Raw genomic sequence first — 26242 nt, forward strand, 5'->3', positions numbered from 1 at the left:
ACAAGCAAGGGGAGAAGGCTAGAATGATAATGGATTAGAGTTGGAGATATCAGTATGATCTCATGTTTAGCTTAATATTGATACAGACAGATATACAGAAATGGGATACACAGAAATATTTATGGATGTGCATAAATATACAGATAGTATATACACGGGATTTCAGCTAAGAGGGCCTAGAGGCAACGATATCCCAGTAGCAACAAGCACACCTAGCACCCAGATCTTGATTTCCAATAGCACTCTCTAATAAAAGGAACCAGGGATTTGTAGAGAAATTGCTGATTCTAGAACTAGGACGGGGATATACAGGATGAGCCTGGAGTATCTTATAGTGCCAGAAAGTAAGGATGTGCTCAAAAGAAGAACCCTATTACAATAGGGGCATGTCTAAGTGACACAGGAACCAACAGAAAGAGCTCCCAATGGCCAAAGCTGGAAAAATTTGAGCCAAAAAATAAATAAAGTAATATTGGATTATGACCCAAAGGATAAAATAAATATCCATGAGCCCATACTAATATAAAGAAATAACTGAATGAATGAATAAATAAATAAATGAGGGAGAAGAGACAATCTCCCACACAGAAGAATTCCCCTTCAGGAAACGGAGCATAACTCCCACTCCTTAAGTGTGGACTACACATAGTGACTTCTTTCCAAACAGCACAGTACAAAAAGGGGTTTTAAAAAAAAAAGGAGTAACTGTACTCTTACAGGTAGAGAAACCTGACAAACACCTTCTCAGCCAGGTGACCAAAGTCAACATTCACAGTGATAAATCATGTTGACGGTATATACTCTTGATACAATGTGATGAGAATGTGAGAATGGCAGTTTACCGGTAGTCATCCTCCCAAAAACCCATAACCCCAGTGTAACCGTGAGAAAAACATCGGACAAATCCCAACTGAGGGGCATTCTACAAAATACCTGATCAGGTCTCCTCAAAACTGACAAGGTCATCAAAACAAGGAAAGTCTGAGAATCTGTCACAGCCAAGAAGAACCTAAGGAGACATGATGACTAAACGTAACATGGTATCCTGGTGGGATCCTGAAAAAGAAAAAATACATTAGGTAAAAACTAAGGAAATCTGAACAGAGTACAGACTTTAGTTAGTGACAATGTTTTAATACTGGTTAGTTAATTGTAACAAATGTACTATGCTAATGAAAGCTGTTAATAATAGAGGAAACTTGGTGCAGGGTAGATGGGAACTCTATTATCTTCTCAGTTTTTCTGTAAAATTAAAACTGTTCCAAAAAATAAAGTATATTTAAAAGTTTTCTTTTAATTACCTCAAGATGGTTTATGAGCCCTGGCACAGGAGTCTTATACACATCTCCAGCTCTGAAAGCACCTTCTTTTCAGTAGTCTGGAAATCTAACAAAATGAGATAGTTATCCTTTTGTTAACTTCTCAACTCAATACGGAAAAATGACAAAAACTCATAGACTTCTGGTGCCTTAAAGTAACAGCAGACAGGATGCTAGACCATACTTTTAGGTCAGGTGGTTCTTTCCCAAGTATCATCATAAGCTGAATTTCCTTCTTTTCCTTTAGGTCACAAATATCTTCCACAGTAATTAAATTCTACATTATCCCACAGAAGAGAGCAGCAGTTCAAAGAGACAAAAAGATAGGCCATGGCTTGTTTTCTTAAGGCTTCTGTAGCACACCTGGTTGTGACTTACTATCCTGAGACCCCATTCTACTTAGAGAAGAAAGGATGAAGCCTGGGCCTAGGAAGCATATATAAAATTTCAATTGCATAGCCAAAATAGCATATAACTTTAAAAAAATGCTATTATATAACCCATTTCTGTTCCATGAAGAGCAATTTATCTAAAGAATAGTAGCCTTAATAGCTTATTTTGACAGATGAGCATTCTCTCTCCCCATCATTTAGAAATTATCTTCATTCTCAGTAAACCTAGTCATTCAATGTTAACTTTATCATTTTAGGGCAAATATTGGCTTATATCAAAGCTATCATGCATATAACTTTCTAATTAATCTCCTGACTCAACCTCATTTTATAACCACAATAGAACTAAAATGACACACCCTATTTATATACTGTATATTTTCAGTGCTTTATCATACTTTTTATTTTTTAATTTCTCACTTTATCTTAAACATTACACAAAAAATAAACTTTAAGTATGAGCAAGAAGTACCGTGCACCTACATGAATGCTGTTTTCTACCCCGTGTAATCTTTTTCTAATCTCTGATACGACAATGCAAAATCTACCCCACATTCATATTAACCTTCTCCCATCAACTTGACTCAGCACAACTTTCTCCCCTTCCTAAACGCCTACAGAAGTCACTGTGTGTTTATTACTACTTTCAGCACTTGAAATGTTTATTAACTTTTTCTTCCCCTCTAGGTTTTATCACCATAAATCTTGAGAACGAAAACCAAACATGCTCTTTGAACTATAGTGCCTCGTGCACACTAAATACTTAGTATAAATGACAAAATATAGGACTTTAAAATAATTGGAAATCTAACTTGCTCTGGCTGAGGTGTTCCAAGGTCTTTGTTGGGACAACTCTTATTTGACTTATTAAAAAGAAAGACAGGACAACCTACTGGTAACATATGCCAGACACAGATCATCTCCACATTTTATTACTTAAGGAGATTACTTAGAACAGTGTTTTTCAAATGGTGGGTTGTGACCTATTAGTGAATTGTATAATAAATTTACTGGGTGATAACAAGTATTTAAGAAAAAAAAAGAAGGAAAGAAACATAACAGAAAATATCAGAGTGCTTCACACATTGTATGGTAACATTATTTCAAAAAACTTCTTTGAGGTATGTGTTTATGTGCAAGATGATGATTAAAATGTATTTCTTACTGTGGGTTGCTCTGAGAAATACTGACAGAATATGGTGGCTCTAGGTTATACAAGAAAAATATCTGCTACCTTTCCTTTTTATCTGAATAGATGGCAGCATTCTAATTAACAAAGTGGAGTTATCTGAGAAACATCTGGATATGAAAGCTGAAACAACTTAACCCTTTATGTTATCAATTTTTGTGTGACTGTATTTTCCTCAAATGCAGCCTTGATGTCTTTTCTGCAGCTCCCTCACACACACTATTTAACCTTCTAAAAAATTAAAACGAAAAAAAAAAGAGTAACCAGTCTCATTAACTCAGAAATTCAAGACCACAAACTGTTGGAATTTCATACTGGAAGAGTTTGAAAGATTAACAAAAATGCCATTCATAATCACTTCTTTAACAACGTCTAACCTGACAATACTCCTGACTCCACGGCTCACTCATTTAATAAAATCTGAGCACTCAGCTTGGAGATACAGGAGGCCCATGCCTCGAAGCGACAGAGACACACTGATAGTTCTAATAGAGTGGGATTAAGTCCTATAAGTTGTGAGAAAAAGAAACAATTAAGGACAAGGAAAAGTAGCACCAAGGAAAGCTTCACAGAAGAGAGAACATTTAAGCTGGGTTGCAAAGAAGCACAGGATTTTTAAAAATAAAAACAATAGAATTATAAAGCTGGAAGGAACTCTACACATCATCTACCCGAGTTGTTCTCAGCTGGGGGCAATTCTGCCCCGGAAGGTAAATTGGGCAATGTTTGGAGACATTTTTGGCCGTCATACTGGGGAGGGGTGCTATTGGCATTTGGCAGGCAAAGGCCAGGGACACTACTAAACATCCTAAGTACACAGGACAGCCCCTGACAACAATTATCTGGCCCAAAGTGTCAATAGTGCCGAAGCTGAGGAACCCTGAACCCAACGTCAGTACAATCCCCTTGTTTTACATGAGATAACCAAAGGCTAGATGGATTTAAAAACTTGCTAAAAAGCTAAGATTATAAAACAGGCCTCATAACATCTTGTCCAGTGTTTAATTCACAACACACACCCACGTATGTTATTACACTACGAAACAGATGTTAAAGAGTGGGAACATTTTTATAAGGTGGAAAAACAAACTATCTAGAAACCAAAGCTGACACTGCTATATAGTCTTTCTTGATATAGATCTACCACCGGCTCAAAGCAAGAATTATATTGTGGGGGGCCAGCCCCACGGCCAAGTGGTTAAGTTCGTGCGCTCTGCTTCGGTGTCCGAGGGTTTCATCAGTTTGGATCCTGGGTGCAGACACAGCACCACTCATCAGGCCATGCTGAGGCCGCATCCCACATGCCACAATTAGAAGGACCCACAACTAAAAATATACAACTGTGTACCGGGGGGCTTTGGGGAGAAAAAGGAAAAATAAAATCTTTAAAAAAAAAAGAACTATACTGTAATAACACTTTAAAAATTATATCCTTATTCATTAATACTAGATCTATCATCTATACAACTGAGGTACTGATATAGATCTGAGATTAAGAAACATTACAATAAAAACTAGAAAGCTGGAAGATCAGCACATGCACACACACCTAGTACTCCTTGGAGCAGGTCTTTCAAGCTCCAGCAGCTTCAGGTACTGCGTGTCTAGGTTCTGAGTGGGATGAGCCCCTTTGATTTCAAATCAACTGCTAAATTACCCTTTCGTCTGCTGGTGAGGTTTCTAGTAGCAAATAAATTGTACAAAGAATTTGCTTAGGGTCCTGACTTGGGGCCTAAATCTAAACATGAAATCACCTGGACATTTTTATTTTTTTCATCCTTGCTCTTAAATGCACAAAAGGGATGAGGATGAGGGGATGGGTTAAACAAACATGTGAAGAGCAATACAGATTGGTTTTCAAAAAAGTTTTTTGCTCTAATATGGCTACAAGAATACAGACACACAGATATACACTCCTTACCTCTAATTTTTCAATTGGTGAAACTTCAACTAAGATACCTTGTCCAGTTTGACATGCAACAAGTCACGGTGAAAATCTTGAAGAAAAGGCTGAAGACACTGTCCTAAAAAAATGAAAGGCCAAAGAGGTAAGATTCAAACTGTGAAAGGTTTAAAGAAGACAGCACAAGCAAGTGATACAGTATATGAATGAAAGGTCAGGAAAAAGAAAGCAGCCATCTGTATACCTTTACTAACTGAAATTTTAGTGAATAAGATTTACATTCCATAGATACTAAAAGAAAGTTCAGGGGCTGGCCCCATGGCCTAGTGGTTAAGTTTGGTGCACTCCACTGGGGTGGCCTGGGTTCAGTTCCTGGGCATGGACCTACACCACTCGTCAGCCATACTGTGGCAGCAACTCACATACAAAATAGAGGAAGATTGGCACAGATGTTAGCTCAGGGCCAATCTTCCTCAGCAAATAAAAAAAAAAAAAGAAAAGAAAAGAAAAGAAAGTTTACCTGACTGCCTGAGTCACCCTGCTACCCTTTTCCAGTCACCTCTAGTGGCTAAGGCAGAGCTGGCAAAGCAGAGGGGACAGCCAAAGCTTTTCTGAGGTTTTGGCTTCAGAGAAAGCTGGCAAGAGGAATCTTAGTTGCATTCCTGGCAAACCATCAGGGGTCCCTGCAGCTCCCTATAATAAGTACATTAAACTATTGTATTAAATAAGTTATTAAATTGTAATGAGTTTGACTACAAAATTGTGCTGAGGGCCTTTAAGGGTCAGAGGTCTTTTTTTGGGGGACGAAGATTAGCCCTGAGCTAACTGCCACCAATCCTCCTCTTTTTGCTGAGGGAGACTGCCCCTGAGCTAACATCCGTGCCCACCTTCCTCTACTTTATATGTGGGATGCCTGCCACAGCATGGCGTGCCAAGCGGCGCCATGTCCACACCCAGGATCCGAACTGGTGAACTCCAGGCCACCGAGAAGCGGAACATGCACACTTAACTTTTGTGCCACTGGGCCAGCCCTGAGGGCCAGAGGTCTTTAAATTTAAACAACTCCATACTGAGTCTGATTTATTCTCTGGTAAAGAAGCGGAATTTTTAAAACTTCCACACCCCAAGTGAGCACCATACCCTCACTGCAAGGCCCAACAGCAAAAGGGGCTGACGGTTTTTTCTCTGTCCCCTCACTACCCCTTCTCAGTAGAATCACAACTGCTCACTCAGGACCGGGAGGCCCTCGACAAGCCAAGCCATGAAATCACTAGTCTACCATTCAAGAGTAACTTTAACTTCCTCAAGAAGGGACAAAAGTACTTATCAGAAGCCTTAGTGAATTAAAAAAGAGTCTGAGCTAAAGAAGAAAGCAGACTCTTGGTTCCTCACTAGGGGACCTTAACAACTCAAGAACTCATTAGTAGATATTTCAGGTTAACCAAATAGCCCTAGTGAATGAGGAAAAAGTTCTTCCATAAAGAAAAATTTCAGCTAATCATTGCAGAACTGATCAAATTAGAACAATCACAATTTTGCACCTTTCAATTAAATCGTTAATCCATGCAATGACAGTCGATGGACGGTAAAAGCATTAGGTGAAAAGTGGACCTTCATGAAGGGATCAAGCTGTCACCACCTGAATCCTCTGATGAATCAAACAAACCGACTATAAAAAAATCATTTTAGACAATTGGAAAGACTTGAACATGGACTAAGTATCATATATGTTACCAAGGAACCGTTATCAGGTGTGTTGTATATAACAATGCATTGCAGTTATGTAAGAAAATGTCTTGTTTTATAGACATTATTTAGAGATTAAATGTCTTTGATAGGCTATAAATTCTCAGCAGAAAAAAGGGTTGGGGGAAGATGAAACAAGTATGGTGAAACGCTGATGACTGCAGCATCAGAGGTTCACTGAACTTGTTATTCATGTACACTCGGAAATGTTCAAAATAAGAACAATCGGGCCAGCCCCATTGACCTAGTGGTTAAGTTTGACGTGCTGTGCCTTGGCAGCCTCGGTTCAGTTCCCAGGACTGGACCTACACTGCTGTTAGAGTCCATGCTGTGCTGGCAGCCCACACACAAAAAATAGAGGAAGACCGTCACGGATGTCACCTCAGGGCAAATCCTTAGACCCCCACCAAAGCAATCTTGAGAAAGAAGAACTAAACTGGAAGCATCATGCTCCCTGATTTCAAACTTTATTACAAAACTAATTAAAACAGCATGGTAGTGGCATAAAAACAGACACATAAATCAATGGAACAGACAGCCCAAAAATAAACCTACACATGTGATCAATTAATTTATGACAAAGGAGCCAAGAATATAAAGCGGAGAAAGGAGAATCTCTTCAATAAATGATGTTGGGAAAACTGGACAGCCACATGCAAAAAAATGAAACTGGACCACTATCTTATACCATATCCCCAAATTGATTCAAAATGGATTAAAGACTTGAATGTAAAACCTGAAACCATAAAACTGCTGGAAGAAAACATAGGTGGTAAGCTCCTTGACATAGGTCTTGGCAATGATTTTTTGGATCTGACACCAAAAGCAAAGACAACAAAAGCGAAAATAAACAAGTGGGCCTACATCAAACTAAAAAGCTTCTGCGTGGCAAAGAAAATCAACAGAATGAAAAGGCAACCTAATGAATGGAAGAAAATATTTCCAAATCAGATAACTGATAAGGGAATAATATACAAAATATAGCTATTATCAAAAAGACAAGAGGGCTTGGCCCGGTGGCGCAGTGGTTAAGTTCACACGTTCCACTTCGGCGGCCCAGGGTTCACCAGTTCGGATTCCGGGTGCAGACATGGCACCGCTTGACAAGCCATGCTGTGGCAGGCGTCCCACCTATAAAGTAGAGGAAGACGGGCACGGATATTAGCTCAGGTCCAGTCTTCCTCAGCATAAAGAGGAGGATTGGCAGCAGATGTTAGCTCAGGGCTAATCTTCCTCAAAAAAAAAAAAAGACAAAAAATAAGTTTTGGTGAGGATGTGGAGAAAAAGGAGCCCTTGCGCACTGTTGGTGGGAATATAAATTGATGCAACCACTATGGAAGACAGTATGGAAGTTTCTCAAAAAATTAAAAATAGAATTACCATACGATCTAGCAATCCTACTTCTGGGTATGTATCTGAAGAAAATGAAAATACTCACTTGGAAAGATATATGCACCCCCGTGTTCAATGCAGCATTACTTACAGTAGTCAAGATATGGAAACAACCTAGGTGTCCATCAGTGGATGAACAGATAAAGAAATTGTGGCGCGCGTGTGTGTATACACACACACACACACACACACAATAGAATACTATTCAGCCATAAAATGAATGAAATCTTGCTATTTGTGACAACATGGATGGATCTTGAGGGCATTATGCTAAGTGAAATAAGTCAGAGAAAGACAAATACCATATGGTCTTTTTTATATGTGGAATCTAAAAAACAAACTCATAGATACAAAGAACAGATTGGTGGTTTTAAGAGATGGGGAGTGAGGGTGCGAGAAATGGGTAAACTGGGTTTTTTAGTTAAAATAAGTTTAAAAAAATTTTTTTTAAAAAAAGAAAGAGGAGGTATATTCCTTAACTCATTCTACAAGGCCACCAAAATCTCACAAAGACAGTACCAGAAAACAAAATTAGAGGCCAATCTCATTCAAAAACAAAGATCCAAAATTCCTTAGAAAAATAAAAAGAAAATGTGATGATGACCAAACTGGGTTTATTTCTGGAATGCAAAGTTGATTTAGCATTAGGAAATCAACTGATATAATTTGATTCAAGGAGCAACATCATACGATTACATTAACAGTAGGGAAAGCATTTGATAAAATCCAGTATCATTCATGATATAAGCTCCTACCAAACCAAGAATAGAAACTTCCTTAATTTAATAGAGTGGGAAAAAATTAAAGCAAATGCCACATTTAGTGGAGAAATGTTGAAAGTTTTCCCTTTGAGAAGGGCAACAAAACAATGGTGCCCTCTATCACTACTACTATTCAATATTAGAAGCTAAGTACTAGTTAGCACAGTAATAAACAAATAAAAGTATAACAATTTGAAAGGAAGAAATAAAAAGACTCTAAAGAAAAATTACTAAAAGCAATAAACAGCACAATTGCTAGATTTTGGTCAATATAAAAAAGTCAATTGTATTTTTATAAACAACAAACAAAATGAAGTCTATAAAAATTTACGATATCAAAAAATATCAAAAATCTAGGCATAAAACTCTCAAAAGTCGTGAACGACTTTCTGGAGAAAATTATAAACATTATCAAGAGAAATTAAAAAGGATCTAAATAAATGGAGCAGTATATTGTGTTCATGAATCAGAAAACGATATGATAAACATGTCAGTTCTTCCTAAACTGCTCTGTAGATTCCATACAAACACAATCAAAATCACAAGTTCGTGTGTGTGTGTATTTGTGGTGTGTGGAAAGTGACAAGATGATACTAAAATTCATGTTAATGTGCAAAGGGCCAAGAATAGCCAAGACGCTCTCAAAGGACAACCAGGTGGAAGGACTTGTTCTACTCAACATCGAGACTTACGATAAAGCCATAGTAAAGGAGACAGTGTGGTATCAGTCCAAGGACTGACAGAACAGAATAGACAGCCAAGAAACAGAACCCTAGACATAGGGATATTTGACTCCTGACAACAGTAGGAAAAGATCGTGTGCTGGGACAGTTAGCCATCCATGTGGAAAAAAATAATATTGTCCCCTTTCTCACATGATGCACAAAAATCAATTTCAGGCAGATGCTAGACCTATACATGAAAGCCAAAATAATAAAGCTTCTGGAGGATGCGAGAGAACAGGAGAGGATATTTTAAACTGAACCTGATCTGACGTCTAGTTTAAACATTAAATAATGATAAATCACACTACATTAAAATTAAGAACTTTGGTTTATCAAAAGACGCATTAAAAATAAAAAACCATGCCCTTGCAACCAGCAAGGGCTCATTTCTAACATATAATAAAGAACTTCTAAAAATCAGCAACAAAATAGGCAAAGAAGTACATAACACATTTTTGAAGGAATTCCACCCAAAATAGCTATGAAAGCACAAATCTCAGTCACCTAGAAGATTTAGCTATGAATACGGACACTTTCCCTGAGATTTACAGAGTAAAGGAGTTTATTATACATTAACTCAAAAAATTTTTAGATGCCCATATTAAAACAAACCAGTTCTCCTATTCTTTCTCCAGTCAGAATTCTAAAAGAAGTATTTATCATTGAAAAAGTCCTGTTTAAGAAAGCTTTGCCCACTCCAAGGTCACAAAGACATTCTCCAAAAACTGAAGCCTACCTACACATCCCTCAACAAGAGAACAATACATAGTAACATATTTACACGATGGGATATATACAGTAATGAGAACCAGTAGTCTACAACTACACACAATGTAGCTAAATCTCACATTCATAAGGGTGCACAAGAGATCACAGTGAGATTCCATTTATATAAAGTACAAAAGTAGGCAAAACTAATCTGTGATGTTAAAAGTGGGGAAATAATTGGAGGACAGGATGATAAGTGACCAGAAGAGCACACAAAGGGGCTCCTAGGTGGCTGGTAACATTCACTCTCTTGATCTGGGTGCTCGTACACGAGTGGGCTCAGTTGGTGAAAATCCACTGAGCTGTTCACTACTGATGTGTACTTCTACACATATATTAAACTTTAATAAATTATTTTTTAAGTGTAAAGCAGTATCTGTTTTTCAAAATTGGTTAAGGGATACAACAGCAAAAAAGTTTGAAGTCCATTGCTTCAGGTCAAAGCACAGAAATAACTAACAAAAACTAAAAAAGCAGGTATTAGACAACATGCTAGTTACCAAAAAATATTAATAGAGGTGTCAAACCAACTAGTGACTCTCAAACTTACAGTAACATTGGTTAGAAACTATTCGAATCCAAAAAGATAAACTGATTTATAACTAGATTTAGTGACTAGTGTTGATTCATAAAGATCAAAGACATGCAACTCGATCTTACAGGTTTTTATTAAATAAGAGGGTCTTTCAAACCTCAGAAATGAACTAATAAACTCACACATCTAGTCAAATTTCCTAACTTTACAAATGAAGAAACCAAGGTCCTTTGAAGTTGGGTGATTTATACAAGGTCATAAGCAGCTCTCAGTAAGTAGAAACAACCTAAGTTAAGTTCACCCCTCTCCCAATTTTCTGTAAGTTCTAGGGGATTTCCACCCACCAAGAGAATTTGTTTACTGGCAGTGTGTCTCAATGCATATCATATTCAATTGAAATATTTTCATCCAAATGTTATCAACTCAAAATTAATTTCTTTGCCATCCATGACTAATAGCCAAAAGCTCTTTCTGAGGCAGAAAAGATAAGACTTTCTAGAAGTCAAGTTCATGCTGTGCAGCCTAACAGATAACTTTCTGTTTACGCTAAATGATGACTCTTACGTCAAACTTAAGGCATATGTGATAATTTAGAATGACAATGGCACCACAGCATATGGTACTCCTGAAAAAGACTTAAAAAAAAATCAATCATGACGACAAACTGAAACCAGTACGTATAAACAAATGTGCTAAGTAATTGACATTAAATTATTGTACTAAATATTAATTTCTTATTAAATCATAAGTACAAAAAATTAATTTCTCCCATTCATTCCAGTTACCTTCTATATCCAATATGAAGAAAATATGCTTTCTATATAACTATAACATTTTTAAAAGGAAGGATGAGTTGTCATTTTGAAGCTAAATCCATCAAAAGTGAACAGTACATAAAACAACCCATTTAATCCTGTGAAAACATATTTTTAAATTATAAAAATGCTTTAGTCTCTACCCCATCCCTATAGCATTCTTTCCACTCTCATTAAGTCTCTCTACTTTTATGTCAAACTATAAAGTTCAGGGCTAAGATGAATCCCTGGACTTGCCATCACCAGGGGAAACCCCTGGCCTTTTGAGGACCTGCAGACAACTCAAATCAGAAAATGGTTTTGTGGCCACAGAAACTCATTCACTAAAGAACAGGAGATCTCAATGATATAAACGCAAACAACTAAATGCAACGTGGTATCCTACATTAGCAAGAAAACTGGTGAAATCGAATAAAATTGCAGTTTAGCTAATCTTAATATACCAATGTTAGTGTCTTAGTTTTGACAAATGAAGCATGGTTATGCGTACCTGGGTGAAGGGTATACGGGAACTCAGTACTATCTTTGCAACTTTTCTATAGATTTAAAATTATTCCAAAATAAAAAGCTTACTTAAAAACAAAGGACTTAGCGTGAACTACCAAAGGTTGAGAAGTTTGTACCTCAATTCCAACCCAATCAAATGTCCACAGTCAGTACCTTCAAGTAATGTATCGCCATCCCCGCAAGGCCTGCATAGGGGACAGGGGTGGGTTCACAGAAGAAATGTTACCTATTTCTCCAATGTTACTAAATAAAGTAAACCCCAGAAAAGCCTCCAAAAAAAAAAAAGATGCTTACTTTAGGCAGGGATGAAAATAAAAAGTTATGAAACCATCTCAGTGGATAAAGGAGGAGACCAATCCTATTTAAGTACAACAGATATGGGCATGGACACCCAAGCAAAGGGGCGGGAGTTGGTGTAATTCTAAAGGCTCTAAAACAGTAAAGCTTCATAATAAATATATAACACTTCTTATGCACTCACCTATGGGCCAGGTGCTGTTCTAAGTGCTTTATATATATTCATACATGTAACCCTCCCAAGAGCCCTGTAAGCTAGGCAGTACCTGTACCTGCATTTTACAGACGAGAAGTCCTGTAAGCAATGGAACAGAGATTTGAGGGCAAGCACTATACTACACAGCCTTTTGAGGAGCCAAGCCAGGAAAAAGCTCCCGCCTTCTAGAGATCAGGTCCCACCCTCCACTCTCTCCTCAGCCTCCACCAGAGGAGAAAGCCCTCCGCCCAAGGCTTGAGTCCTTGCTAAAATCACAAAGGAATGTGACCCAGCTGCCGCATCTTCGAGACTGTTCTCATAATCTCTCAGTACCCATTCTCAGCGCATGTTCTTGCTGAGACACTATTATACAGAGAAGTTCGTTTTTAGTACTATCAGTCTTCAAATTCAGATATGTTGGGCTGGACAGGGAATCTGAAGGCCATATATGACATTATTTCTGTGGGAAAATGGTGCTGATTTCCAAAAAGAAAGTCTTATAAATGGACCATTTAGAAATTGAGGCTCTGTCTACGCAGACTCTGGTCTTATAGATGCCAAGATAATAAAACAGATTTTAATAAAGACACTGTGGTTATTCAAATAACCAGTTTCGCTCATACATCAAAGTAGCATAGTTCCTTATACTTAACACAATAGGAATGGTGTTACTGAAAAAAATTAGCTTAATATGTTATGGATTTCCTGCCCTATGGCCAATTTTGGATATATCTAATAGTTAATACACTGTTCTCCCGGGACCCCCATAAGCTTTGCACCAAAAAATTACTACTGAATAAACAAGTATATCTTTCACACACACACATCCAAGACAGAAGAGGTGTCATTTCAGAAGGTAGCTAAAGTAGTAACAGCAGCAGTAATAATGACAATGACAATGTAATAATAACAGGAAGAACCAACTTTGAGCATTTACCATTGCCAGGCATGTTCTAAACATTATACATCCTCTGGCTCATTTAATCTGCACAAAAAAGTCCTGTGAGGTAGCTATTACACGATCCCAATTTCAAAAATGAGGCAACAGGTCAGAGATTAAGCAATTTGCCAAAGACCATCACAAAGCTAGTTAAGTGTCAAAAGTAAGATTCGAACATCTGAGCCTTTTACCTCTAGAGATCACGTTTTTAACCACTGCACTCTGTGTGTAATGAAATAATTTGGTAAACTCTTTTTTTTAATTGAGGTAACACTGATTTTGGTAAACTCATTTTTAAAATAAAGGGTGCTTACTCAAATTCATTTTTAAAAAAAGAGTGGTTTGGAGATTAAAAAAAAACACCCATCTTGCCTTTTATTAGGAATGTTCTTCAACCAAGCTAAGACTGAACACATTCATGGAGAACAAATTTAAAATATATTTTACTTTGATCACTTTGAAATCCCTCGCTTAACTGTTTGAACACTACAGATAGCGCTAACAGCATCTAACTTCACCAAGACTACTAAAACTTTACTTCAAAATCTTCAGGAAAAACATACTGTCCACATTTACCATTAGTTAAACTAGGGTAAAATAACTGCACGAGTTCCAAGACCCTTGAAAAGTTTCAAAACAGCAGCAAGAAATAGTGGGAACAAGATATTCCTTTCATGACAAAGCAAAACTGTTCTTTCCACAACACTGTAACATCTGCTTTAATGACAAACATTAACCTGAGATGGACTGAACTTCAACTGTATTTCAAAACATGTGCCTAAACGCAGAAATTCTTCACTGACAATCTAAAAAGGCTATCAGTCTATCTCCTAGAAGAGCCATCTGATCCACGTAACACATCTAATTTTGGATAGCTAAAGGTGCACTCCCTACCATCCCACCGAATGATTAACAAAAAGCACCGAACCTCCAACAACTTCTAGAGCACAAGCTGACTTTTTAAAATCATCTATTTGAATCTCAGAAGTTGCCTTCCCAGGAAACAAAGGTCTATGTACCAGGTTTCCAAATCAGCACACAAAAGCTTAAAGCTTAAACACCCATAAGGTTACAGAAGGATAATAAAATACCAGACCTGCATGGGCAGTGTTTCTATGGGAAAACCCATTTAGCATTCAACTTAAACTAAAAGCAACTGCCCCTGCCCTATTCAATTCTGGAAGTCGGAAACTATTCTTTCCTCCCCTAACTGGGAGTCTGAGCTCCCCTAGGACCACAGGCCTAGGCTTCCATGTTCAAGGCAGAGCCACGAGGAAAGGCGGTGCATTAGGCTGCAGAGTTAGAAGGACAAAAAGGCAGAGCTTCGGTGGGAGGAGATCCTGAGATAAGAAAGGCAAAACCTACTTGGGAGAGAAGGATGAAGGGTGAGATGGCAGCTAAAAGGAGAGAGGACAAAGTGCGGGGGGCGGCGTGGGCTGTAGAAGAGGACGAGGGAACAATGCCTGCTCCTGCAGCAGTGGGTTTTGACACACTCTCCTCCTTAACGCTTAGGAGAGGAAAGGAAAAGAAAAAGAGAAACCATGGCAAGAGTCTTAACACTGCCTCCCTCACTCTGGCTACTCTCACTCTCCTTTTCAAGAAAGAACGGACTGGGCTAAGGGGTCTTGTCCAAGTCCCTCTTGACCTTCTAGAGCACCGGGATTCGGAGAAGGGGAATCGACTTAGAGGAGTCTCCTTGCCCACCGTGTCAGCAGCCACTCTGCCCAAAGACTTCAGCGTCAACTGAGAACTACAGCAAGGCTCCAGTTATCAGTAGAGCAGTGTCAGAAAGAGGAAGAAAAGGAGAGAAATCTGAAGCAGGAGGGAAGTGGGATGTTGAAGGGTCGGACAAATAAACGAATAGAACTGCCCATGAGGTAAACTATAATAAATGCTCTTAAATATTTAGGATTAACTCATTTTGACAGTTCCAAATATTTCATCAGGTCCATTTCACTTTTAGACAAACGAATATTTGTGGCCATGGGAATAAATTGAGGCTTATTATGGGGAAGGTATAAAAATAAACTTCTAAAGACATCTGAGACAATTTCCTGGTGTCTTTTCTTTATATAGTGGCAATATAAATCATTTCAGAAAAGCTTTTTTATTTACTTGGTGAGCACTCAGTTACATTATCATTCGTCGATTTTTTCACCCAATAGCCCAAATACCATGAGTAATTACCTTCACAAATAAGGAAGTATGTTTAACTCTTTCTTGGGAGTATAACTATAATGAAAAACTTGCTCCTTCAGACCAAACGCTACCTGTCAGGACTCCAAGGTATTTCAAGCAAAGCTCCAAACTCCATATAACACACACACGAGCAGATGTGTCCTGAGGAGCACAGAACTTCTTTTGCCTCCAGCCTCTAATGCCCATTGCTTCCGGGAGATACGGTTACTTAACCGAAGGCTCCCAAATAATTTATTTCTTAAAAGCAGCAGCAGCAAATCCCAAGTTCCATAATAACTTTCCCAGAACTTTCAGCCAGGGGTAATTAATTCAACAGGTAAACCTAATCAAATAACCTGCTGGAGGATGAATGCCAGACACTTAACAACCTTTCCTTTTTTTTAAATTTCAGCAGCTACTCTTCCAGATGAACTCTCTCTTGAGTAGAGATAATGGCCAGGATTGGCAACTCAGCAGCACATCAAAGATGCAAGAGCAGAGACCAGTGGGGGACAAAAGTCACTAATGGCTGTGCACTAGCAAGACGTTCCTCCTGTTTGCCAGACATCTCAGATACTGCCTGGGAACCCGGAAAGTCTTTTATTCCCTAGCCCCATAGAAGATTATGCTGGATCCCAGAATAGCTGCCGTATTTTCTGGAAACTGCGAACTGGGTCTGAAACCTCTGTACTAAATTAAAAAGAAGAAAAACAGTGTCTGTTATCAAGTACTCTACTTGTTGGAGAAGTAGGTGGGTGGGTGAGTAGGTGGGAGGGTATGGGTGTGTGTACCTCCCAGCTACGATAAAGCAAATTCAAACCCCTACAAACAGCTGATATTTTATTTTAGTAATGCAATTTGGAAAACTATTCAGGACCAGAATAAACAAAATATTTGATCTTTGAATTATCTTGGGCGTACTGAAACTGGACACAAAATTACTGAACATCTGAATTTCAGCTAGGTCTCTAATGGCTACTGGGAATCTTTAATAATCAGCAGACTTCTGCTAAAATGTTACCTCTGGCTAGAAAATGGACATAAAAAGAAAAAAAACAAGATTATCTTCAGTCAAGGACACTGAAAGCTTTCGCGATTACCAACAGAATTGAAAGGTTTCTTTGAAACAAAAATTTCCATTTTCATAAACTTTGTATTAGTCAGCACATACACTTATGCAGAGTACAGTAGAAAAAGCACATATTCTAGAATCAGACACACATGAGTTTGAGTTCTAGCTCTGCAACTCACTAGCTATATGAAAAGGAAAAGTTAGTGAAAAATACTGGGGTTACTGTCGATATTTGTACAACAGAGATAACATTATCTTTAGCACAGAGTAGCTACGAGGATTACATGCAGATGGACATAACTCACTGAGCCCAGTGCCTGAATATATTCAACGTTAGCTCCCTTCACTCCAACACAAACTATGGTATCCATAATTGAGAAGGCTGTGTCAAATAAACGTGGAAGAAAACTAAGAGTGACAAAACACAGATTATTATGTTCTGCCAAATGTAAAGATGGAAATCACGTATCTAATATTTACCTTCACTAAAGCGTTTCCCTTGATTAAGCCAGTTGTAGGCAAATGGGGGGCAGGGGAGGTCTAAAGGTGAAAAACTTTGTATCACACACTGACTTAAAATTATGTACATGTATATGCTTGCATTCTTCTTCCAGAGTTCATCAAAAGACACCATCACAAAACTTACCATGGGTGATGACGCCTTTTATAACTTAATACTGTGAAAAACTAAACTCTGATCTCAAAAGCCCTTTCTTGGTTGAAATGTTTCTTTCTTCTCACAAATGTTCTTGCATACTACTGCAAAACATTTGCAAAGCAAAGAAAAAAAGTAAATCCCCTTATCCTTCCAAAACGAAAAAGTGTGCCAAAGAAGCGAAGTTTGTCAAATTGTTCTTCTTTCCCATTCATTCTTGTCCTTTTACAAACCAGAGTTAAATACATCACAAGCCAAAATTATTGTCTAACTGACAAACATCCCGAAAGAACACATGGAATTGACAAGCCCTGTCTGGACCCAAAGTGACAAGATGTCTTAAGCAATTTAAAAAATTATGTTTCAGTAAAGACAGAAGTGCTTTTCATCACCAATATGAAAGTTTGACTTTATACGTAGCTTACTTGATAACCCACCTTGTCCGTCCATCCCATCCCCCAAGTCCTGCTTTTATGCGCTTTAACGAGCTGGTACATGGTAATAAACTAGAGAATTCCAACTGGGACTAACTCACATCTGTTACTGGACCTCACAGAACTGCTTCTGTGATCTTCTTTAAACGAACAGAGACAACGCTTTCTCCTGACTCCACACCTGCCAACAGCCATCTGCAAACCTCTTTTAGAACAATTATTACGATCACTACTAATCTTCCCCACGTCTCTCAAAACCCTCAACAGCCCCAACCTTGGCGGTGCTAGTCCTCATCCCCAAACGCCTTGCTGGGGCTTGAAGCCCGTCCACAGAGGTTCACTCTTCGCAAGGACATCATCCCCTCCGTTGGAGGGGCCAAGGCCAACCCAGGCCCCCGGCCACTCCCTCTCTCCTCGGCCTCCCGGGGCGTCCAGGGCGGGAGCGGGCGCGCGAGGCCCTGCGCAGACCTCCTGCCGCCCCGCGGTTCCCGGTGTCTGCCGCAGCCCCAGGCCGAGCCGAGCCCCCGGGGCACCCGCAGTCGCGCACACGCCCACCGCCCGGGCGCGGGGTCACCGGGACGACCCCGGGGCCACCCCCGACGCACTGGGCAGGTGACGGGCCTCCTCGAGGACACTCACCCGGCAGCCGCTGCTCCCCGTCCGCCGCTGCCACCGCCTGCTCCCACGGGGGGTCCGGGCCGGCGCCGCTTCCCCGCCCGACCCCCCTCGGGTGCGCGCCGCGCGGGGCCCGGATCTGGTGAGAGCCGCCGCCGCTGCCGCAGCCGCCGCCGCCCCCTTTCCTCCCTCCTCCCTCAATGCGTCCCTCCCACCGAGGCCCGCCTCGTATTTCCTGGATCCGGTCTCGGCGAGTGCTTGGCAAGCGAACCGCCGGCTTCAGGGCTCCCGTCGGGCGCCGTCGCTCGCCAGGCACAAAGATGGCGCCGCCGGGGACTGCCGAAGGCGATCTCGCGAGGCTTCCCCCACAGCCATCGGAGGGCGGGGGCCCACGGGAAAGGTGGTCAATTAGGGTAGCCTGAACTGGCTTGGGAGCAAACGCTCCCCTGCATCGAAAATGGGCAGTCCCGGTTACTGCGGAAGCTACTGCGCCTGCGCGCGGGCGGGCAGTGACGCATGCCCAGAACGGGCCCCGGAGTAAAAAAAAAAAAAAAAACCCGGTTCTCCGTGTTTTACCTGTTTCCTCTAGAGACGCGGGGCGGAGACGAAGGGGGCGGAGGAACCCAGAACGAAACCCAGGAAGGGGCGGGGCGGGAGCCTGGGGGGAGTGAGAGGCGTCCCTTAAAGGCATAACAGTCTCTCGAGAGCCCGAAGGGCCAACACACTTTGGCGTCCCGGGAGTCCTCCATCCCATTCCTTCTCCCTACCCTCCTTGTCACCGAGTATTCTTTGCAGAGTCCTAGCGGCCCCTCCATCCTCTTGTTGATTCGTGTTATTGAGAGCTTGCCGTGTGATCGGAGCTGGGCGCACAGCTGGCAGCCACAGCCCTCCTGTTTCTCACATTACCATCTAACTTTCTCTTTCATTTTGGCGCTCCGTGAGCCGTCCAAATCTCATACTATTAACTGCTTCTGTTTTATTTTTCCTCGCTCATTCATCTGTTCATTCATTCAAACGTGTCTTGTTCAGAGTTGCCTGTGTGCCAAAAACTGAGGAAACACGTGCTCTGACCTCAGGGAGCTATTGGCCTGGGATGGAGATGGATGAGAAAAAAACAATGATGACAGTTCAGCACAGTAAATTCTATGATAAAAATGAGTACAGAGAAGAGTGACAGATATTGGGGGCAGGATGTCATGAAGTGTATCAGAGAGAAAATAGTGAAGGGGAGTCTCACAGGCATTGAATTTAGTCCAGTGAATCATTCAGGATGATGTCAGGAAACAAACCACCTCCATTATTTTAACAGAATTTAATATAAAGCATTAATAATTAGATAACTGAAAAAGCAAGAAGAGAACTCACTATATCACAGAGATAGCAACTGCAGGAAGCAGCTGCTATGCAAGAGCTAGGGGGATCAAGGCAAGAGGTTGGGATTATTATCATTTAGACATTTAGAGGGGGAGCCTTGTGGAGCCGAAACTCAGACCTCTGAGGATGGAGCAGCAACTGCTGGTGCTGGTGTCTCTGAGGGGGCCTCAAGATGCCGTGTCTGCAGGTTTAGGGAAAACTTCAAGCTGGATCCAACTGCTGCTATAGGAGGGGACTGTCACTGTCCTTCTGAGAACTTGCAGTCTCCCTCCAGCCTGTGGATGAGAATGAGACGCCTGGAGCGGAGCCTAACTTGACCCACATCCCAAAGCAGAGCAGCTCCAGTGTTGAGAGCCACTCATTTTGGAAGCCAGATCTGGTCAGAAAGGGGCCATTCACTCCTGTCACACACCTCACGTAGTGGGGACCATCATATTAAAACATTCGTAGAAGACTTGTTCAAGTTCAGGGTTTTATACTAAACAGAGCTGCCCCAGCTGACTCACAAACCCATGAGTGAGAAACAAATGTACATCATAGTACGGCACTGAGACTTTTTGCTTACTAAATGCCAAAGTGGACTAATACAGCAGCTCCGTTCCACAAAGTGAGCAGGCGTTTGTCTCCTGTCTTCTTCCTCCACCATCCCTAGAGTACACCATAATATATTTGGTCCAGAAGGGCTCAGCACCATGTCACATTCCAGTCATCAGGAAAGGGAAGGCCTACCCATTTCCTTTAAGGGAATGACCCAAAAGTCGTTAACATCACCTATATTCACAATCCATTGGCCAGAACTTAATCACATTACTGTGATTAAGGGAGACTGGGAAATGTGGTCTTATTCTAAGCAGTCTTGAACCTAGCTAAAAATTCTATGACTTTAGAAAAAAGGTTGGGGGGACAACCAGCAGTCCCATAAAATAATCAAAACTTTAAATTTGATTTAAAGTTATATCTTGTCCTGTCTCCCAGTTGGGTCCTGCCACCTGTGAGGAGCTTGAAGTCAAAGAGGGTATAATCCTTCTCTTTCTGTTACTTAGGCTTCTACTTCTCCTCCTCCATTTTGCTAACCAGTTTCTTCTCCTCCAAAGATGAAGAGGGCGGGAATGGAGGTGGGCAAGTGATTGCTTTACAGGTACAGTCATAAGATGGCTTTGTCCTCTCTGGACATGGCAGATGCCTAAAATCGGCTCTTGCTCTCTTGGTTTCTTTTGGGGGTTCTTCTTATCTCCCACTGGGAAGATTTGATAGTACATCTTAGGACACAAATGATGCCCTTTCCTCTGTCTGGCCTCTCTTGCCTCAGCCCCCGGTCTCTTTTACTTTTTGATGTTGCTGTAAGTCCCGTCTTGGTTGTCCATGCCTTCTATGTGACTGGCATCCAAATGCCAGCTCTCTCATGAGGTGAATGTGTTTCTCCAGCACCCTCCACGCAGCGCAGTTCTTCGAAATAGGCTCAACCTTTTCTAACTTCTTCTCAACCTCTGCCTCTTGTGGAAGACCTCTCTTGGAATACCCAAACTGCCAGGATCCCCTCACCCACTGGCACGGCGTTTGGGAGGGCACAAGCAAGAGGCTCAAGCTTTTTTGCTTTCTGTGATAGTCACTTGATCCGTGGGAAACTCACATACCCTTGCCATGCTGGAGCAACAGACATGCTGCCCTGTCATTGCTGTTCCGGCAAGCTTCCTGTCTTCTGAATTCTTCTGGCAAGAGGCGGGCAGCAGTGTCTATGCTGACTCCACTCTCCAAACTCCAAGGGTATGTGGTCAGCTCTCCCTAAAATTCTCTGTGTGAGTTGGCCCTGTAGATAGCTGCAGTTCAGTAAGCAAGCAGCTGAAGGGTGATACATCGTGAAGACGCTCCTAACTCAGCTCTCGGAGGCCCCCCTCTCTTAGCGTTGCCTTCCCCAATGGGAGGGAAAATCTACAACACTCCCTCAAAAATGACAACTAATAAAACTCTTCCTTCTAGTCCTCTTCTATTTAGGCTGGAGGGAGTGTTTGGGTGATAGTCATAGAACCGGTTTTGCTGCCTCTTCTGAGCCTTTAGGGAAGGGCCCAGAAGCTCTCTTTAGCATGTGATAGAACTTTGCAGGTATTTTCTTCAGCTGTATCACATACGTCTTATGTACTATGTCAAATATTTTGGCCTCATTTGTTGTATCAATAATCTATTGCCATGTAACAAACCACTCCAAAACATAATAGTCTAAAATAATAACCTGTTTATTTGCTCATTGTGCAGTAGGTCAGCAATTTGGGTTGGGCTCAGCTGGTCAGCTCTTCTTCTAGTCTTACTCAGGGTCTCTCATGGTGACAAGTATAATAGCTACTCATGGGACTAACCAAGGCTTCCTCTCACCAAGGCACCCTGACTCCACAGGATATGGTCTAAAAGCAAAAAGCTTAGCTGGGCCTTTAATGGGCCATTTCATTAGGCCGTGTGCTCCTGGGTGATGACATATTTGGTGAGACCCATGATTCTCGTGGTCATGTGCAACTCCTTTGCAATAACAGGGGTCCATTGATTTTAGGCAATACTGTATGGGATACCACGTCAATAGATGACCATTTTGTAAACTCTTGAATGGTAGTGCTGCTAGAGGAACTGTGGATAGGAAAGGCAAACATAACAACAGTATGAATCAGTTCTGGAAAGAATGAATTTCTTCTGCACAGTCACACACACCTCATGTGGAAGGGATACAAAGTAATCAATTTGCCCAAGTGGCTGGCTATCTCCTTTAGAAATGGTGCCATACTGTGGCTCAGTGTTGATTTCTGCAGGTGGCGGGTTGGGCCAAGAGTAGCTAATTGAGCCTTGGTGAGAGGAAATCTTTGTTGGACCTGAAGGGTGAGTCTGGGTTCCATTGATGGGATCCCTTGCTCTCCCTTCTTCTGGAGCAAGCCTACAAGGAACCTTGTCAGTGAGGGACTACTCAGGCACATTTAAAGTAGAAAACATGCTCAATATCTACTTCTAAATAAACTCATTATGACTCTCAGTTTTCTCTCCTCAATGCTAGATAAGCTCAACGATGCTCTTAGAGAATCCTCATACACAGGCTGACAGTTGCCCACCTTCCTCAATTCTCAAGCTGAGAGAATCACAAATAGATTTCTTTAAAAAAAATCTCTTCTCTAATGAGCTAGTAGGTAAGTTTGCTATAGATCCAGTGGGTAGATAACAGTGGTAGGAGAAGACAGCAGAGGAAAACATTTGTTGTGTATTGGTTTGATATGATTTCAAATCCACTTATTTATGACTTAAGTGAAGTTATTTTAATTCATTTGTTTATGACAAAGAAAAAAGTTGTCTTAATATAAAAATGAAGCAAATTGTGTCAAGATGTCATCATCTCATCTGTTGTCATTAGTAACTCAGTAGCCTAGCTGCTGAGGGGACTTGATTGGGGCTTATCAATAAGAGCATGTGGAGAAGCAACTATGGCAAGGGGACATTTAGACTATAAATACCAAGAGTTGGTGAAAATTATTCGAGAGTTTTGGTCTGGGGATGGCACTCTTTGCTGACCTAAATAAACTATCCGAAGACTGGGGGGCATTAGCTCCTATCGTGGTAAGGGTGACTGCCTTATCAGTAGTGGTGACAAATCACGCAGTGGCCCCATGAAGATTAGCCTGCCCTCCAACACCAGCGCCATCATTCCCTAGCAACGTGCTTTAGCAACAGGGGACTTTTCGCTTTCATTTTGCACTGGCAGCCAGACATCAGCTCTCAGTTGATCAAGCCATCTCTCCTGAGTACCTACTCATATAAAAAGGTACACCTTAATTAATTTGGACTTGATTCCTTTCATCTCCCCTTGCCTGAAACAATAATGTGATTAATCTATCGTTGTTTTGGAGTATGTTCTGGTATTTCTTGACTGGCTTATTAAGACACATTATCCTATATGCTGTTGGCTTGTGAAACTATTATCAACCCCACAGCAAATCTGTGAAATAAACTATTGGCAAAGACAGTCTCAGTCTCTGAGCATAACTTTGCCTTCCAAAACAAAACATCACCGTTTCAGGCTAGGCAGGTACAAGAGAATGAGTAGATAGGTGAATTAGGAAGAGTTCATATGGAGTGACCTCACTAAGATTACAGCAATGGTAGAGAGCATTTGTAGTGGACACTATGGTGCTCCACCAAGATCCCCTCTTCAAGGCAATGTATCTATCCCCAAGTTGCTGGGACTATCAGTTCCTGACAGCTGACATCTATGTCCTTCACTGGGAAGTGCCTTTGCTTCAAGGATCTGCCTCACAAAGTTTATACACTTTCCCAGTGGGTGGCCTACAGCCAATGACTGGCTGACGTGGAAATACAAAGACTTGGCATCCTTGCATGAATTTGAGTCAACTTTGAAGGACTGTTACCAAAACGGAAGTGGATCCCTTCCTGGTGAGTTAAATCAGACTCTATACCAGAAGTAGTTGTCTCACAAAGTAAAGCATATTTGCCGCAAATAGGAGACCATGAGGAATCATTTCCAAAGTCATGGCATCCCCAAACAAAGGGAAGCAGGGACATTTATTTTGGATGGGGAATGAATAGTCAAAAGGGAGAGGTGGGTATTGACTTTCTCGGGCTCACTTGGAAAACATGTTTCCACATACACTGTAGGTGATGGTAATAAGACCTAAGCTCCTCCTGAAGAGATCTTAGCGCTAAAAATAAAGCAAAGTTCATAGGCATAGCTCTTATGGTGAGGCTTGGTCTGGTTCCGGGTGGTTGGTTGGTGCTTGCATCTCCTTAACATAACAAAGGGAAAAAAATTGGAACAACAATTAAATGCTTCCAAACCCCTCCTTGAGTTCCTCAGGGCGGCCAGTCGGTGACAGGACCGGTCTAGCTTCAGAGCTCTATATAAGATAGGCTGAAGCCTTGCTTACAACCTCATCATGGGTCAGTGTCTCCCTCTGTCCAATCTTGCTTTTCTTACTTCCTTACAGGTGTATTTCCCAAGAGACTTTCTCAATAAACCTGCACTCAGTTATTCATCTCAAAATCTGTTTCCAGAGAACCTAATCTAAGACCTCTGTATAATAAACCTATGTATACTGGACTGAGTTGTTTTATTGTCTTGTGCCTACCAACCCTTCTTCTAGTAATTGTTCCAGATTTTCCTTGGTGGGAGATGGAGGAGACTACTCCTCTCTTTGACTGTATGTGCCTCTAGTGAAGTTGGCTTCACTCTGGCTCCAAGGGTAATTATATTATTCAGTCCTGGCCAATCAGAGCTGCACAATCCTCAGGCCACAGTAATTGGTTCAGGGGTGGGCACATGACTTAGGCAGAGCCAATCAGATGCAATGAGACTTTTGCTGAGACATCTAGGAAAGACACATTCACTTTTTTCTAGAGGATGGAAGATCTGGAGTTCCCACAGCCATGTCATGACTGCAGTGAGAACTCCTGTCTAAAGAATGGTACCGGGGCTGGCCCGCTGGCACAGTGGTTAAGTTCGCCCATCCCACTTCTTGGCGGCCTGGGGTTCGCCAGTTCAGATCCTGGGTGCGGACATGGCACTGCTTGACAAAAACCATGCTGTGGTAGGCGTCTCATGTATAAAGCAGAGGAAGATGGGCATGGATGTTAGCTCAGGGCCAGTCTTCCTCAGCAAAAAGAGGAGGATTGGCAGTAGTTAGCTCAGGGCTAATCCTCCTCAAAAAATGGTACCAACCCAAAAGAAGTGAAACTAGAGCTGGAGAGAAAGAGAGAAGAACTAGATCGGGAGGATGTCATTTCAACTCCAGTCCTATCCCCTATCCTATTCAGTGACATGAACTAATACATTTTCCTTTTACATAAGCCTGTTTAGGATAAATTTTCTGTTGCTTGCAAACAAAAAATTCTAAACTGATATGCCATGAATCAATGAGTATAAGAAATAACTTGTTTGAACACCAAAGACCATGATTGAGTGTAGGGAAAGCAAAGTGACCAAAAATATTTATATTCTGTGTTAATAAAATGCATCCTATCTTTGCCTAGTGCTTAGTGCTAAACATATAATAAGTGCTCAAGACATAAGTGCTCCATAAACATCTTTTAAATTAATTGTAATTCTACAAAAGGAAACAAACCTGGAGAATTTAAGTTGACACAGTAAGTTTGGACAGAGGCAGGATTTAAATCCTTCCACACCAAAAGTAAGTGATTTATGGATTAATACTGCTGACAAAATGTTGTAACTGAGTCTTCATTGCTCTTGGGAAGATTAGAGCCAAGCCCTCAATACATATGAAAAAATGACTCCTGGGGCCAGCCCGGTGGCGCAGCGGTTAAGTTCACACTTTCTGCTTCTAGGCGGCCTGGGGTTGGCCCGTTCAGATCCTGGCTGTGGACATGGCACCACTTGGCAAAAGCCATGCTGTGGTAGGCGGCCCACATATAAAGTACAGGAAGACG

At 41.2% G+C, this 26242-nt stretch overlaps 1 protein-coding gene across 15 annotated transcripts in view; it reads right to left on the reverse strand.

Annotated features, from left to right (window-relative positions):
• The window catches only part of TAB3 (TGF-beta activated kinase 1 (MAP3K7) binding protein 3), a 60283-nt gene extending 41236 nt beyond the window's left edge, over positions 1–19047 (reverse strand). For 3 of the 15 annotated variants that reach the window (XR_011536238.1, XR_011536237.1, XM_070606133.1), the window contains exons 1-4: positions 18464–18604; positions 4822–4924; positions 1302–1386; positions 934–1056 (exon numbers count right to left, since the gene is read on the reverse strand). The gene's annotated coding sequence lies outside the window, so the exon portion shown is untranslated. Of the gene's footprint in view, positions 1–933; positions 1057–1301; positions 1387–4821; positions 4925–18098; positions 18374–18463; positions 18629–19015 lie in introns of those variants that run through there. The other 12 variants (XM_070606136.1, XM_070606130.1, XM_070606140.1 and 9 more) reach the window with 8 other exon arrangements.
• Positions 19048–26242: the final 7195 nt, after the last annotated feature.

The sequence above is a fragment of the Equus przewalskii genome, chromosome X (assembly GCF_037783145.1).
Source record: "Equus przewalskii isolate Varuska chromosome X, EquPr2, whole genome shotgun sequence".
Taxonomy (NCBI): domain Eukaryota; kingdom Metazoa; phylum Chordata; class Mammalia; order Perissodactyla; family Equidae; genus Equus; species Equus przewalskii.